The 16,738-nt window shown below is 43.1% G+C and overlaps 1 non-coding gene across 1 annotated transcript; it reads right to left on the reverse strand.

Moving 5' to 3' along the window:
• Nucleotides 1-15,562: 15,562 nt before the first annotated feature.
• Nucleotides 15,563-15,615, reverse strand: LOC123989633. Its single transcript, XR_006830589.1, has one exon. It is a non-coding gene; the product is annotated as a U7 small nuclear RNA (small nuclear RNA).
• Between the last annotated feature and the right edge of the window lie 1,123 nt (nucleotides 15,616-16,738).

Raw genomic sequence — 16,738 nt, forward strand, 5'->3', positions numbered from 1 at the left:
AAAACCCAACACCAGGTTTATGCTACTTCATCCTCTGTGGAAAACCCAACACCAGGTTATGCTACTCCATACTCTGTGGAAAACCCAACACCAGGTTTATGCTACTTCATCCTCTGTGGAAAACCCAACACCAGGTTATGCTACTTCATACTCTGTGGAAAACCCAACACCAGGTTATGCTACTTCATACTCTGTGGAAAACCAAACACCAGGTTTATGCTACTTCATCCTCTGTGGAAAACCCAACACCAGGTTATGCTACTTCATACTCTGTGGAAAACCCAACACCAGATTTATGCTACTTCATCCTCTGTGGAAAACCCAACACCAGGTTATGCTACTTCATACTCTGTGGAAAACCCAACACCAGATTTATGCTACTTCATACTCTGTGGAAAACCCAACAACAGGTTATGCTACTTCATACTCTGTGGAAAACCCAACACCAGGTTTATGCTACTTCATACTCTGTGGAAAACCCAACACCAGGTTTATGCTACTTCCTCCTCTGTGGAAAACCCAACACCAGGTTTATGCTACTTCATACTCTGTGGAAAACCCAACACCAGGTTTATGCTACTTCATACTCTGTGGAAAACCCAACACCAGGTTATGCTACTTCATACTCTGTGGAAAACCCAACACCAGGTTTATGCTACTTCCTCCTCTGTGGAAAACCCAACACCAGGTTTATGCTACTTCATACTCTGTGGAAAACCCAACACCAGGTTTATGCTACTTCATACTCTGTGGAAAACCCAACACCAGGTTTATGCTACTTCAACCTCTACGGATAAATAAGGAAGTCAAATGCTGACAGGATATCAGATTGTTGAGATGAGACTCAAGAATTGTTCCGATAAACCAAATTCATAACCTGTGTAAAGAATGTGCAGATTGTGATTGTTGTAAATCACTGTAGGACAGGGTGGCTGTTGAGCAAACACACAACTCTCCTGTGCATAAAAACCCTGATTCACGCATCCAAGATCATAAACTGTCACGAATCCCGTTTCCTGAGTCTGTTTTTTGCCTGTGTTCTGTCCTGGAGTGTTTTTTCCGGCGTCCTGGAACGCACCCTGTCTGGTTGCCTGGCAATGTAGCCAGTTGGGAGTTCTGATTACCCGCACCTGTATCCCATCAGCTATCTGCACACCTGGTCCTGATCATCATCTCTCCTCTTCATAAACCCGGACCTGACATCTATTCCCTGCCGGATCGTTAGCCATGAACAGTATGTTGTGCCATAGTATCAGCCTCAAGTTGGATAGATTTTGTTTTGTTGTTTTTTACGTATTGCTTGCCTTAAACTTACCTCCGTTTGTTCTGTCTTCAGTTACTCACCCGGATCATTTACCCCATTCCCGCCTGGTCGTCGGAGGATTCCAATACCCCATTTGATCCACCTATTTACTCCCATCAACTCACCATCGCTGCCCGCTACGCCATCTGGATATATCTACCCATTCACTTGAAAATAAATACTCACCTTCTTCCTAATCTCCTTGTCCTGGTCTGCTTCTGGGTTCGATTTTGAAAGAACGTGACATAAACAGAACAAAGCCAACCCCTCTCAATGTTATGGAATTTAGAATCCAAATGGTAGTTATGATTTACCCATTGAATTAGATATATGGTTCTAGCGTCAATAAGTGCTGGCTGGGTCTCAAATGGCACCCTACTCTCTTTATAGAGCTCGCCTAAAAAGACCGAAATTAGTTACCTCTTCTCCGTTCACCAAAAGTGATGTTAGACATTTATCCAGAGCAATTAGTGATATACATTGTCCGACAGCACATTTCTCACCTAGTCAGCTTGGGGATTTGAACCAGCGACCTTTTGATTACTGGTCCTACCTGCTAACCTAGGTTATACTAGGCTACCTGCTGTTAGCTGATGAAGATTATCGGATAGAACCCAATGTGTTCTCTCACTCTCTCTCTCTCCCTCTCTCTATAGGAAAGGAAGAGGTAATTGCTCAGCCGACCCAGATCTGAGTCAGAGATGTATAATGCCGTGTAAACAGTCAGGGGAACGTGCCCATGCCCCCAACTCTCCCTCTCCCAGGCATAAACATATCTACAAGGGCAATTAAGGAAGGCTCTGGGAGTTGTAAGTTGAGAGATAGATATACACTGAACGTTTCCATGTATCAAACGCCTACTTGCAAACAAAGGGTTTCTCTATAAACTCTGTAAACTCTGATCCTGATCCTCTTATAAGCTTTTAAAACTTTTAGAGCAGCTCTTCTACAGTGGCTATATTGTGTTGAGGATTCCCAGCACTGCTAAGGATGATAAACAGAAACAGGAAGTGATCTTCCATTGTCCTGTGGCTTGGAGAGGTCCTCCCAGGTTCCTCCCAGCTAACAAAACAAACGTTCCCACAACTTTACAGAACGTTCCCTTAAGAGTTTCATGAGGCCATTAACTAACATTTTCATAGGAATGTTCCCGTGATGTGCAAGGAATGTTTCACAGAGGCCATTCCCTTAATGTCAGATAGACCTTTCACAGAGCGTGGTTGCCATGATCTCAGAATTTTAATGTTCGAGACACATTTCATGGGAACATTTCTGTGTATCAGTTGTCAGGATGTGCCCGATGTTGCCTGATGGTCCCAAATAAACGTTCTCCAAAAAAATATGTTTCAATCACGCTTTGTTACTGTTGCCAAACCACTGATCCATTCATAGCGCTTTGTCTGTTGGCAAGGTTCGGGATAGTCCATTTATACAGTAAATATTATTCAACAAATCCAGGGATTTGAACTCACAAACTCTTCACGATACTCCAATACCATGTCCGGTATTAGTTTACTCTGACTATTCTCTCATCATTGATTAAGTTAATAACAAATTATTTTATTAACTAGGCAAGTCAGTTTTAAGAACAGTGAGTTAACTGCCTTGTTCAAGGGCAGAATTACAGATTTGTACAGGGATTCAATCTAGCAACCTTTTGGTAAATGGCTTAACGTTCTAACCACTAGGCTACCTGCCAACCCTAACTATACCGGCCCAGTAAACACATGCCCTAGAGATATCTCTTATTGAGACAGTGATTAGGGCGTTTGTTATTGCTGCTCGTGGCCTGGATTCAAGACCCACTAGAGGAGTCATCTTTATCTACTGTCACATTCTTAGCAATATACACTACATTACCAAAAGTATGTGTACCCCTGCTCATCGAACGTCGCATTCCAAAATCATGGGCATTAATATGGAGTTGGTCCTCTTTTGCTGCGATTAACAGCCTCCACTCTCCTGGGAAGGCTTTCCACTAGATGTTGGAACATTGCTGCAGGGACTTGCTTCCATTCAGTCACAAGAGCATTAGTTAAGTTGGGCACTGATGTTGGGCCTTAAAACAGGTTAATATGCACCACCAACATTAGATAACAGTACAGAAAACTCTTAAATTGTTGAAATAAGTAAATCAAATCAATAATGAGAGAATAGTCAAATGAACGGATAACTGATACAGCCATGGTGATATAGCAGGAAGACCTAAATTTGAGTTCAAATCCCAGGTTGAACCTGGGACAACAGCCATACCTGTTGAACAATTATTGTATAAATTAACATGAACAATGTAATCATTTATGTCCAAATATGTACATTGAAAACACTACGTTAAAAGCATTGTGTGTGAGTATCCCTAACCTTTCCAACAGACAAAAAGATCTGTGAATGAATCAGTGGTTCACCAATCAGGGCCTTGATGGCCTTGACAACAATAACAAGGTGTGAAGTGTAACAAAAAAAAGTTTTGTGGGAGAACGTTTCTTTGGGAACATCACGCGACATCCTGACAAGTGATACACAGAAATGTTCTTGCAACTTTCATATAAAACGTGTCTAGAACATTAATATCGTACATTCTGAGAACATGGCATCCATGTTCTGTGTATGTTTGGTAGGACGATGATGGAATATTCTCCTAACCGTCAGAAAACTGGACACCTAAGAATGTTCATTGATTACAGGCAACATCCGCACTGAGCTAAAGGCTAGAGCAGCTGCTTTCAAGGAGCAGGACACAAATCCGGACGCTTATAAGAAATCCCGCAACGCCCTCTGACAAACTATCAAACAGGCAAAGTGTCAACACAGGACTAATATCGGATCTTACTACACCGGTCTTGATGCTCGTCGGATGTGGCAGGGCTTGCAAACTATCACAGTTTTACAAAGGGAAACCCAGCTGCAAGCTGCCCAGTGACACAAGCCTACCAGACAAGCAAAATGGCTTCTATGCTGACTTCAAGGCAAGCAACACTGAACTATGCATGAGAGCACCAGCTGTTCCAGATTACTTTGTGATCAGGCTCTCTGTAGCCGATGTGAGTAAGATCTTTAAACAGGTTAACATTCACAAGGCCACAAGGTCAGACGGATTACCAGCACGTGTACTCAGAGCATGGGCTGACCAGCTATCAAGTGTATTCACTGACATTTTCCACCTCTCTCTGACCCAGTATGTAATACCCACATGTTTCAAGCAGACCATCATAGTCCTTGTGCCCAAAAATGCCAAGGTAACCTGTCTAAATTACTATCCGTAGCACTCACATCCGTATCCATTAAATGCTTTGAAAGGCTGGTCATGGCTCATATCGACACCATCCCCCCAGACACCCTGGACCCCCACAATTCGTATACCGCCCTAACAAATCCACAGATATCGAAATTCTCTATTGCACTCCACACTGCCCTTTCCCACATCGACAAAAGGAACACCTACGTGAGAATGCTTTACATTGACTACAGCTCAGCATTCAACACCGTAGTGCCCTCCAAGCTCATCCCTAAACTAAGGGCCCTGGGATTAAATACATCCCTCTGTAATTACATACTGGACTTTCTGACGGGCCGCCCCCAGGTTGCGAGGGTAGGCAATAACACATCCACACGCTGACCCTTAACACAGGGGCCCCTCAGGGCCGTGCTTAGCTCCTCCTGTGCTCCCTGTTCACCCACGACTTCGTGGCAGCACACACCTCCAACACCATCAATAAGTTTGCTGACAACACAACGCCGGTAGGCCTGATCACCGACAACAATGAGACAGGAAACGGAGGGCCAAGCACGCCCCCATTCACATCGACAGGGCTGTAGTGGATCCTCAAAAAGTTTTACAGCTGCTCCATTGAGAGCATCTTCAATGGCTGCATCTCCGCTTGGTATAGTAACTCCTCAGCATCCAACCGCAAGGCGCTACAGAGGGTAGTGTGTACTAACCAGTACATCACTGGGGCCAAGCTCTCTGTCATCAAGGATCTCTATACCAGTCAGTGTCAGAGGAAGGCCCTAAAAATTGTTGAAGACTCCAGCCACACAAGTCACAGCCTTTTCTCTCTGCTACCACACAGCTAGCGGTACAAGAGCGTCCGGGACCAAAAGGCTCCTGAACAGCTTCTACCACATAGCCATAAGACTGCTGAACAGTTAATGAAATGGCTACCCTGACTTTCGGCTTGTCACCCACTATCAACATGTACATAGTATTTCAATCAATCAACTAACCAAATTTACATGTACATACAGTATTATCTCAATCAATCAACCGAACTACCTCGTACCACAGTACACTGACTCGGTACCGGTACCTGTATATAGCCTCGTTGCTTTTATTTTGTGTGTTTTATTGTGTTACTATTTTCTTTTGATCTGTTTGTTAATTTTTTCATTTTTTAACTGCATTGTTGGGAAAGAGCTCGTTAGTAAGAATTTCGTGGTAAAGTCTACAATTTTTATATTCGGCTCGTGACAAATATTTTTTGTTTGTTTGTTTTGTTCTTGCAACGTCCCATGAAATGTGTCTACAACATTAATATCTTATCATTAATATATTCTGAGAACATGACAACCATGAGCTGTGTATGTTTGGCGGGAATTTGATGGAATATTCTCCTTTAACACCAAATCATGCTAAAAAGGTTCTCAGAAGGGATTTGCTAACATAGATAGAACGTTCCCCTAACTAAAGGAAAACTGGACACTCCGCAACATTATGGGAACATTGCGGGTAACAATTACAAAAACGTTCTCTCTCTCTCTCTCCCTAGAATTGTTAGCAGGGCTCCTCTCTGCTCCTGTCCTCCCCCTCTGATTCACCTTCCGTTTCCGTGACAACGTGTGTGTGCCTCTAGCTGTGACCTTGCAGACAGCACGAGGCCAGCAGATTATACAGCAGCAGACAGACTCAGATGTAATGAGTACACTGAGTGCCTTACCAAGAGGAATTACCCATAGAAATATAATTCTAAAACAGACATTCCCATTCAACTTTCCATGGTCTACAATCCCTTCTCCCTTTTCGTAATTCTACTTCTATGGACAGACAGTCCCTAGTGCACTTTACTAATATGATTTATTCATTCGTTTATTTACCATCACAGTGTGTTTCTATTTCCATACTCTATTTCTGTAACACTCAATCTTCACAGGTGTCTAGGAATAGCAGTTGGGACCCTATCTTCTGCAGAACAAAACAGCATATTCTATTGATGTCTCTCCTAATTTCCCCCGTCTGTCTCCAAGTGAGTTTAAAGTGCTTATAGTGTGTACTGTTGATAGTCCATTATGCATGGGTCTGTCCCTGGACAGCTCAATCCCAGAGAGAACTAATGTTGTCTATGTTCAAATGTACCCAGGAGGCATTTAATGTATCTGATCTATTACTTTTTCAAATCTTGTTACTATTGTTTTACTTAGTTTAGTGTGCTATTGAGGCTCTTTGCCACACTAGTAGCTGAAAGGAACAAGTCAAGTAAATCGGTGCTTTTGGAACCCGTTATTGTGCAGACAGTAAACAATGAAATGCTTGTTTTCCCTTTTTCCCCATTCCAAGTCACATTTGGCCCTGCCCATTTTCAGGCTACCCCATACTGTTCACTATTATGTCCGCCAATGTCCAGTTGGTTCAAGGCAGAGAGAGGGTTCAGGGCAGAGGAAGGGTTTTCTGAAGAGAATCTTCCCCAGGGGGGGGGGACTAAGACTGTGTCCCAAACTGCACCCTATTATAATGCAGTACTTTTGGCCAGGGCTTCTGGTCAAAAGTAGTGCACTTTGAAGGGAATATTGTACCATTTGGAATGCGGGCTTCTGGTCAAAAGGAGTGCGCTATGAATGGAATAGGGTACAATTTGGAATGCAACCCATTAATATACAGAGTCTACTGTACCAACTCTTGCTTTTGAATTTGGCTGAAACTCTGAAACGCAACACTGAGCACGCTCATTGAAAAGCAGGCAGGACAAGACAGACTCAGTCAGCCCCAATGAGCAGCACCTGTGGCCCCAAGTGACAAGCAATCAGAGATCTCTGGTGCAATCCCTCGCTTCTTTCAACCACCCAGACAGACAGTCTTTCCTCCAGACAGGTGCTCATTAAAGGGACGCATCCTAAAATGCCCCCTATTGACTATAATGCACTACCAGGGTCTATAGGGATCTGGTCAAAAGTAGTGCACTATGTAAGGAATAGGGTGTCATTTAGGATGCAGACAAGAAGCACAAATCTATTCTGTTGGCAACGCTCATGTCCTCCTGCCTAACGTTGGGGTCAGAAAGTCCATTGTTTCCTTTCCTCTGGGCAGTTTCAATGTCGGTATGCCGAATGGCAACCTATACACTACTTTTGACCAGAACCCTAAGGGCCCTACATAAGAAATAGGGTGCTATTTGGGACTCAGTCAATATCTGACAGACAGTGATGAACACTGAATACTGAGCAGGGATGTGGGGATATCTCCTCCTGATGCCTCTGACTGGACCACCCAGGGCTGGGAAATCAAGCACAAGGCCTGGCCAAAAGTAGCACACTTCCAACGAATTAGGAGTAAGAATACTAGAATGGACTAGAACCATCTTCTGAGGGGATAAAGGTCAGCCATTTTGGTCAGGGAGTTGTCCAACCATGGTCTGCCAGTGCTGTGATAAGATGATACATTTGAAAAATGTATAGTGTATATGTATATTTAAGTTTGTGACTTTTAGTGATTCATTCATGTCTGTCCCTCATTTTAAGGTGAACCCTGTTGCATGAACTGAACAATTGTTTTAATATGGTGAATCTATTCCTTTTAAAATAATTTTTGCCAAAGAAACATTGAACATCTAATAGTCAAATCATAGTGTAAAAGCAGGTGAGCTGGTTCTACTGTTTTTGGCCATTTTCTGTTGTTTTGTGGTGGGAAACTATTTGGGTCGAGCATAACACGTCAACCGTGTTAAAACCTCTTAAATGTAACTAAATGTAATCTACGTAATCCCCAAAAGTAATTATCTAATCATGAGAGGACCATAAACAATAACTAGTAATGCTGCAAAGTCCAAGAGAGGTTCAAATCTCACCTTTCTAGTAAAAAAAAATGATAAGTTGTTGAGGTGTAGTTAATTTTGAGGACACAAGTGCAATACACAGGACACATATGAGGAAAATATGACATGTTTTACATGATGTATATCTTATTCAACAAAACTGAATAAGGCTTGAAATGACTTTTTAAAAATTCTAAATATAGCATAATAAATAAACGACTACCTATAAGATTTCACCTTCCTTATAAATGTAAAATACATATTTGTACATTTAGTCAACATAAGTTAACTGAGAACACGTTCTCATTTGAAGCAACAATCTGGGGAATAGTTACAGGGGAGAGGAGGAGGATTAATGAGCCAATTGTAAACTGGGGATTATTCAGTGACCGTGATGGTTTGAGGGCAAGATTGGGAATTTAGCCAGGACACCAGGGTTAACACCCCTACTCTTACAACAAGTGCCATGGGATCTTTAATGACGTCAGAGAGTCAGGACACCCGTTTAACATCCGATCCGAAAGACAGCACCCTACACAGGGCAGTGTCCCCAATCACTGCCCTGGGGCATTGGGATATTTTTTTTTGTTGACCAGAGGACAGAGTGCCTCCTACTGGCCCTCCAACACCACTTCCAGCAGAATCTGGTCTCTCATCCAGGAACTGACCAGGACCAACCTTGCTTAGCTTCAGAAGCAAGCCAGCAGTCGTATGCATGGTGGTATGCTCTTGGCAATAACCTGCCCAGGGACTGCGGATGAAAATTAGCCGGCTGGCTAAAACCGTCAATTTTACTGAAACGTTGATTAATGTGCATTTTCCCTGAAAAATAAAATCAACTCAACTCAACTCTGTCTATGACAAACAGAAAGTATTTTTAGTTTGAAATCTATTAATTATTTTTAGATTACTGGTAATAAATCGATCCCTGAATGTGCTACAGTGACAAAACCATGCTCTCCTGCCACGTTAACATGTAAGAATTCCAGGCATGTGCGTTATTAGTGGCTTTGATGTAGGGTTCAGCCAAGAGTTGATGGACAGTCAGAGGAGCCAATGAAATGGTAGGAGGGCCATCCCAGCTTTAAGTGCTGTCAGATTTCACATCCTGCTTCACACAGGCAAACTATACATACTTCTTTGTCCATGAGATTCAGGGCTACCACTTAATGCAAGCCATTTAGATTTATGGTGTCCACATAGATTTATAAGCCAAAATGTAGGTCGGAATCAGTTGCAGAACCACACAGGTCCCCAAAAACATAGGACTTTACATCTAAGACATCGGGGCTCCCGAGTGGCACAGCGGTCTAAGGCACTGCATCTCAGTGCTAGAGGCATCACTACAGACCCTGGTTTGATTCCAGGCTGTATTACAACTGGCCGTGATTGGGAATCCCATACTGCAGCGCACAATTGGCCCAGCATCTTCCGGGTTAGGGTTTGGCCGGAGTAGGCCGTCATTGTAAACAAGAATTTGTTCTTAACTGACTTGCCTAGTTAAATAAAGGTGAAATACAATTTAAAAAATACAAAAATTATAAATACACAGGCTAGAAACCATTTTTAAAATGTTTTATTCAATTGCCACTCCTTGTTGCACACAACAAGCTTCCATTCCCCGTGTCACGTGGGGATATTTGGGCTGATTTAAGATGAAATCATGTGACGGTCAACTCAGTTACTTTATTTTGCACTTACTAGGCACAGACTATAGTATTTTTTGCCACTTAACTTCTTGAGATGGTAAAATGTTTTTTTAATGAATTTGAACAAGTGCTCTTTATGACAGAAATTTGTTTTTTTTACCAAGTTACACTTCTCAAAAGGCACCGAATTGGTGGAACGACCCCTTTTTGAAATAGGGTGCCATTTCAGATGCAGATAGGGTTTCCTTAACCTTCTCCACTGAGATAGGAAGAGAGAGAGTGTATGGTTGTCTGACCAGGTCAGGTCTACAGGGCTTTGGAGAGAGACACGAAAATCACAAATGTACCCTCTAGCCTCTCTAATTTTCTTATTTAAAAAGTACTAATACATTATATTTATTCGCCTGGGTAAACTAGAAAAGTGTCTGTTTAGGAGTGTAATTTCATTGGTAAGTGAAAAATGATGGGTCTCTATTTACAAATTGGAATGGAGACAACAAGAACAACAACAATCATAACAGAAACATTGGTGTCTCAAAGACACCCTAAAATGTTGCATTGAACATTTCTAAAAAGATCAAGAAAATTCACAGTTCCATGAAAGCTCAAATAAGTACTCTGGCCTCCAAGAAGTTAGTCTATATTTAAAAAAAAAAAAATTAAAAGGCAAACGACTGTCTCTCATCTCCTCTCGTAGTTGCAGCGTTTGCATTTCTATTGTCCTCTCTCAGCCCTTTCTCTCGCCGTATTCACACACAAAGCGAATTATCAAATGTGCTCCAGTCCATTCAGAAAGATAATGAGTTTAGATTATCTTCAGTTGTGCTGTACACAGCATTTTTGGGGAAAAGGAAAATGACAAATAATAAGGTCCATCCCTCAACATTCTTCTCTTAATATAACTGCTATTCTTGTGGCTTTTATGTTCTGTTGTTTCTAGCAGAACTGGTTACCAACTCTGGATGTAGTAAGATTTAAAAACGTTTAAACATGAGAATTGGGGAAGATAGCTATGGTTGTATCTCAAATGCCACCACATTTAGTTTATAGTGCACTACTTTTGACCAAGGCCCATAGCCCTGAATAGAGAACAGGGTACCATTTCAGACAACCCCAGGCTTCCTCTGTGAGCGGATAGGATCATCGCCTCAGTCTGGTCTCCTCAGCGTTTTGTGGTCCGATCCGGTTTTCCATTTATTGATGAGCGAAAACGGTTTGTATAAAGAAAAAGTGTTTGACATGAGAAGCTGCTAAAAACAATGACGAGTGAGTCATCGGGGTATGTTTGTAAGTGAGACACAGGAGCTAAATTGGTGTTTGTGTGTACTAGGGCTGAAGGTCTCAGTGGCTTGGCTTTGTGAAGGGGAAACTATGTGACACTGTGTCTTTAGGGTATCTTCTCTCTCTCTTTCTCTGTTTGTCTGTGTCTGTCTCTCTCCCCCTCGCTTTCTTTCTATGTACTGTATCTCTCTCTGTGTCTATGTGTTTCTGTCTCTCTCTGTCTCTCTCCCTACCTCCCTCCTTCTCTCCCCCTCTATTTTCTTTCCCCCTCTATTTTATCTCTCTCTCTCTGAATCACTCTCTCCCTCTCTATCTTACTCCCCTCTTCCTATTGACGAATACACTGTTTCTCAGTCCATTATTCCCTGTTCTACCTTTTGAGCGATTTCACAGTACCCTGAATTATTGAAATTATTTAAGTTGCAGATACAAAAAGAACAACCCCCACCCACCACACACACACACACACACACACACACACACACACACACACACACACACACACACACACACACACACACACACACACACACACACACACACACACACACACACACACACACACACACACACACACACACACACACTTCTTGAGAGCCACTCTGTCTGCCTGAGTAGCAGCATATGTTTGGTAAGAGAATAAACAGGTATTTCTTAATCCTAATGCACTGTAGGTAAGCTGATTTGTGAGAGACTGAGGTTGCATCCCAAATGGCACCCTATTTCCTATATAGTACACAGGCCCTGATCAAAAACAGTGCAACATAAAGGGAATATGGTGCCATTTGGGATGCACAGACTGAGTTAGCTAACACAAGGGAATATCGAGTCCGTTGCACAACTGAATGCATTCAACCGAAATGTGTCTTCAGCATTTAACCCAACCCCTCTGAATCAGACAGGTGCGGGGGGGGGGGATGTCTTCATCGTCCACTGCACTGAGGGAGCAGTTGTTGTTGGTTAACTGCCTTGCTTAAGGGCAGAATGGCAGATTTTTCCACCTTGCCGGCCCGGAGATTCGAACCAGCAACGCTCCTAGCTGCTAGGCTACCTGCTAACACGCTCCCACCGAGTGTATAAAGCCCAAGGGGAAGACGTGTAACATCATAACACGCACAAATGATCAAAAGTCTTGTGCTTGAAATCTTTCATCAGTCGTTCTTCATGTCAGGCTTTCGTAAAACATCATGCACCTGTCTAATCCTGTTTAATACTTCTTCAAGTCTTCAGTCTTCATTCACCTGTCAGTCTTAGTTAACGTGGCCAAAGAAATGATCTGCTGATCTGTCCAAAATGAGACATGCAAATATCGAATCTTATGAGCCTGGTGAAAGATAATTATCGCAGGTCTTATAACCCATTATGACTGCCTCATATAATGCATTATATTGTATATGTATTTAAAGTGTTACCAGTGTATGTACTGTAAAAGCAAATATTTTCTCTCCCTAATCTCTATTTCTCTCCCTATTTGCTCAAGTATCTTCGCCTCAGATCCTCCAGAGGTGGTCAGGTGACGATCGAGTTAGACAATTGTGCTGAGGCGAAGCTCGTGAACCATTTGATCATCAGCACAGGGTCAGCTCAGCACCAACACCTGGTACAGAAGATGTTGTTCTGAGACATGCTGTGGCAATAGCGTTTGATGCTTTAACTCCTGCTGTTTTTCTCCCCTTGGTGGTTCTTGGTGGTTCGGATGAGGCCTGGGCGAGGGCGAGGGGGGCAGCCCAGTATGTGTCTGAGGAGGCGAAGAGGGGCGAAGGGTGTTGGTGCCCTTGCCAGACGTGTTGATTAGTTGGAAGATACCTGGTTGGAGGGGCAAAGGGGCACCCCTGCCAAGGCAGAGAATTAATCATCAGCCAGGCGTCCAGACCAGCCCAGACGTGCCCCTCCTAAATAATACATGGGGTTCATTGGCGTCCCACCTCCCTGCCACATACACACACGCACACCCTGTCTCGCTGAGATCCTGGTCATTTAGCAGACCAAAACCACATATCCAAAGCGACAGAACTGTAAAATTGACAGTGACATACTGTATATTCAGTATAGCTGGCCCATATGGGAATCAAACCCACAACCCTTACTAACCCACTGAGCCATTGAAGCTACTCATTAGCTCGGGCCTGCCCCATGCTTCCTGCTGTGTAGTCACTGTTCTAACCCACGCGGCTGACCGTCTCTCTGCAGGATCCAGGGTAAGTCAGGGAAATGTTTGGTCAGCTGCAGCCAGGTCTGGTTTCCTCCCCTGTTCCCTCTCCTCCCCTCCTCCACTCGTCTCATCCCTCTCTCAGTCTGAGATGATAGAGCAGGTGTTGGGAGCTTACTGGGTTCTCTATACCATCTCTCTCTCTCTCTCTCTCTTATCTCCTCTGAAGATTCCCTCTCTTCTCTCCACAACATTAAAAACCAATTTAAAAGTGATTAAGCCCTCACCACACCAACATACTGAAATAACCTTTGACATTAATTTGTTTGAATTTGGGAGGTTGGGAGATATTGCTTTCTGTTGTGATTGATGTGTCTTGGGCCCGAGGCAAACAACAAATACACACACAGACAACTTTCTTTACCCAAGTGTACTTTAAACAGGTTTGTTTTTGCTTTGTGTTGCAATATACCGTAGCTTGAGAGGATTAGCAAACGTCCGTGCTGCAACTTTTCCTTAAAAGGAAAAAACTGTTGAAACTTGCTGCCAAATTCTTGTCTGGTATAATACAGTGAGACCAACACTGGAACGTTTTAACAGCATGCACCTCATGTGTTTATTTCATCTGTGAGTGAGCTGCTACTGGGGGCAAGAGTGTGTGTGTGTGTGTGTGTGTGTGTGTGTGTGTGTGTGTGTGTGTGTGTGTGTGTGTGTGTGTGTGTGTGTGTGTGTGTGTGTGTGTGTGTGTGTGTGTGTGTGTGTGTGTGTGTGTGTGTGTGTGTGTGTGTGTGTGTGTGTGTGTGTGTGTGTGTGTGTGTGTGTGTGTGTGGTGGGGGAGGGCTGGGGCGGTGTCTCTTAGATCGGGTTGCATTTGAGTATCCTTCCTCATATCACATAGCCTTACATACAGTTTGTTTAGTTATATTGTGTGATTGGCCAATATTCTATGACACACCATATCGTTCTCAGATTGATTGACATTTCCAGTCGTGTTGCTTTCTAGGGATTTTCAGACACATCTTTAACTAGGTCACTTTTCCATTCTGGCAAAGCTAGGTAATGGTTATGGTAGTTAAATAAATAAAATCATTTGCCCCACAAGAAGTTACAGCTAAACATAGAAAACCACTCTGTAGCTAGACAGGTTAAGAGGCAGGTAGACCGTTTCTATATAAACAGCTCAGCAGATCACAGGACCTAAATATAATAGGCCCGAAGCAGCTCTAGCCTTTACCTCAGTCACTGGTTACATCCCATATGGTACCCTATTCCCTATATAGTGCACTACTTTTGACCGGTGTCCATAGGGTGCCATGTAGGGAATAGGGTGGCATTTGGGACATAATCTACAGTCATATCAGTTCCTCTTAAAAATAGACCCTGTGAATTTCTGCTTTTTTCTGCTCTGTCCCCAGGGAGACTGGGTTATTTCTGAAGCTTAAACATTACTATTTTTACTTGGAAACTGTCATGACAAGGTCTCCTGATTTAAAATGACTCTCAGTCTCGTCTCCAACATCTCTTTCTCTTTCTTTCTAACCCCTCTCTTTATCTCTCTCTCTCACACACCCAGTCTTCTCTCTCTCCCAAACACCGCCTCGCTCTTCTTTTCCTTTCTCTCTTCACCCGCTCTCCTTCCCTTTTCCTCTCCCTCTCCCATGATGTGCAGTCGTTCAGCTCAGGGCAGAGGGTAGGGAAGGATAATTACACCTGAGATCTGGCATTGATCCGTCATCATAATTCTTACCTGCTTCCACAGCATTACTCCACAGCAGTCATCGCCACAGCTGGCTCGAATGGTGGGGGGTGGGGAGGTCAGCTCCACAATCCTGCTATCATATGCACATTATAAACCACGCTCACATTTGACATATTTCAGCAGTTTTTCAATATCTATTATATACACTGTATCAACATAGTCCACGCATATGTTCTGAAAGGGTTTTTTCTTCACCCATCACTCTTCAGTGCCATCTCCCACATTACAAAATACCATAGTATACTATGGTATAAATACTATAGTATTCTCTGTAGTGTTTTTAACTGTACTTTACTGTAGTATTCACTGTAGTATACTGTAGTATTTACTGTAATGTTTTTGTGGACATTACTGCCGTATTCAATTTTTTTTTTTTTTTACTATCTTTGACATAGAAGTGAAGGCTTTCTTCTTCAGAAAACCTACTAGAGAAATATTAAAAGAGCACATTTTCCATAACCTGTAGGTAGGTAGGACTGGGGTCTGAACGGATAGTTCAGACCTTCTGCTCTTTTCCATAACCTGTAGGTAGGTAGGACTGGGGTCTGAACGGATAGTTCAGACCTTCTGCTCTTTTCCATAACCTGTAGGTAGGTAGGACTGGGGTCTGAACGGATAGTTCAGACCTTCTGCTCTTTTCCATAACCTGTAGGTAGGTAGGACTGGGGTCTGAACGGATAGTTCAGACCTTCTGCTCTTTTCCATAACCTGTAGGTAGGTAGGACTGGGGTCTGAACGGATAGTTCAGACCTTCTGCTCTTTTCCATAACCTGTAGGTAGGTAGGACTGGGGTCTGAACGGATAGTTCAGACCTTCTGCTCTTTTCCATAACCTGTAGGTAGGTCGGACTGGGGTCTGAACGGATAGTTCAGACCTTCTGCTCTTTTCCATAACCTGTAGGTAGGTCGGACTGGGGTCTGAACGGATAGTTCAGACCTTCTGCTCTTTTCCATAACCTGTAGGTAGGTAGGACTGGGGTCTGAACGGATAGTTCAGACCTTCTGCTCTTTTCCATAACCTGTAGGTAGGTAGGACTGGGGTCTGAACGGATAGTTCAGACCTTCTGCTCTTTTCCATAACCTGTAGGTAGGTCGGACTGGGGTCTGAACGGATAGTTCAGACCTTCTGCTCTTTTCCATAACCTGTAGGTAGGTAGGACTGGGGTCTGAACGGATAGTTCAGACCTTCTGCTCTTTTCCATAACCTGTAGGTAGGTCGGACTGGGGTCTGAACGGATAGTTCAGACCTTCTGCTCTTTTCCATAACCTGTAAGTAGGTAGGACTGGGGTCTGAACGGATAGTTCAGACCTTCTGCTCTTTTCCATAACCTGTAGGTAGGTCGGACTGGGGTTTGAACGGATAGTTCAGACCTTCTGCTCTTTTCTAGAACCTGTAGGTAACACAATATTTGATCTATACTTAGCACGTAGGTTTCTCACTTACGGGTGACACAAATTGGGATATGGGGTAGGGGAATGGTCAGGGTATATGCAAATGTAATATTGTAGTATATACCAGTTAAAAGACTGTAGTATTTTTGCTGACTGTATTGTTTTGTGGACATTACTGTAATAT

The sequence above is a fragment of the Oncorhynchus gorbuscha genome, linkage group LG11 (assembly GCF_021184085.1).
Source record: "Oncorhynchus gorbuscha isolate QuinsamMale2020 ecotype Even-year linkage group LG11, OgorEven_v1.0, whole genome shotgun sequence".
Taxonomy (NCBI): domain Eukaryota; kingdom Metazoa; phylum Chordata; class Actinopteri; order Salmoniformes; family Salmonidae; genus Oncorhynchus; species Oncorhynchus gorbuscha.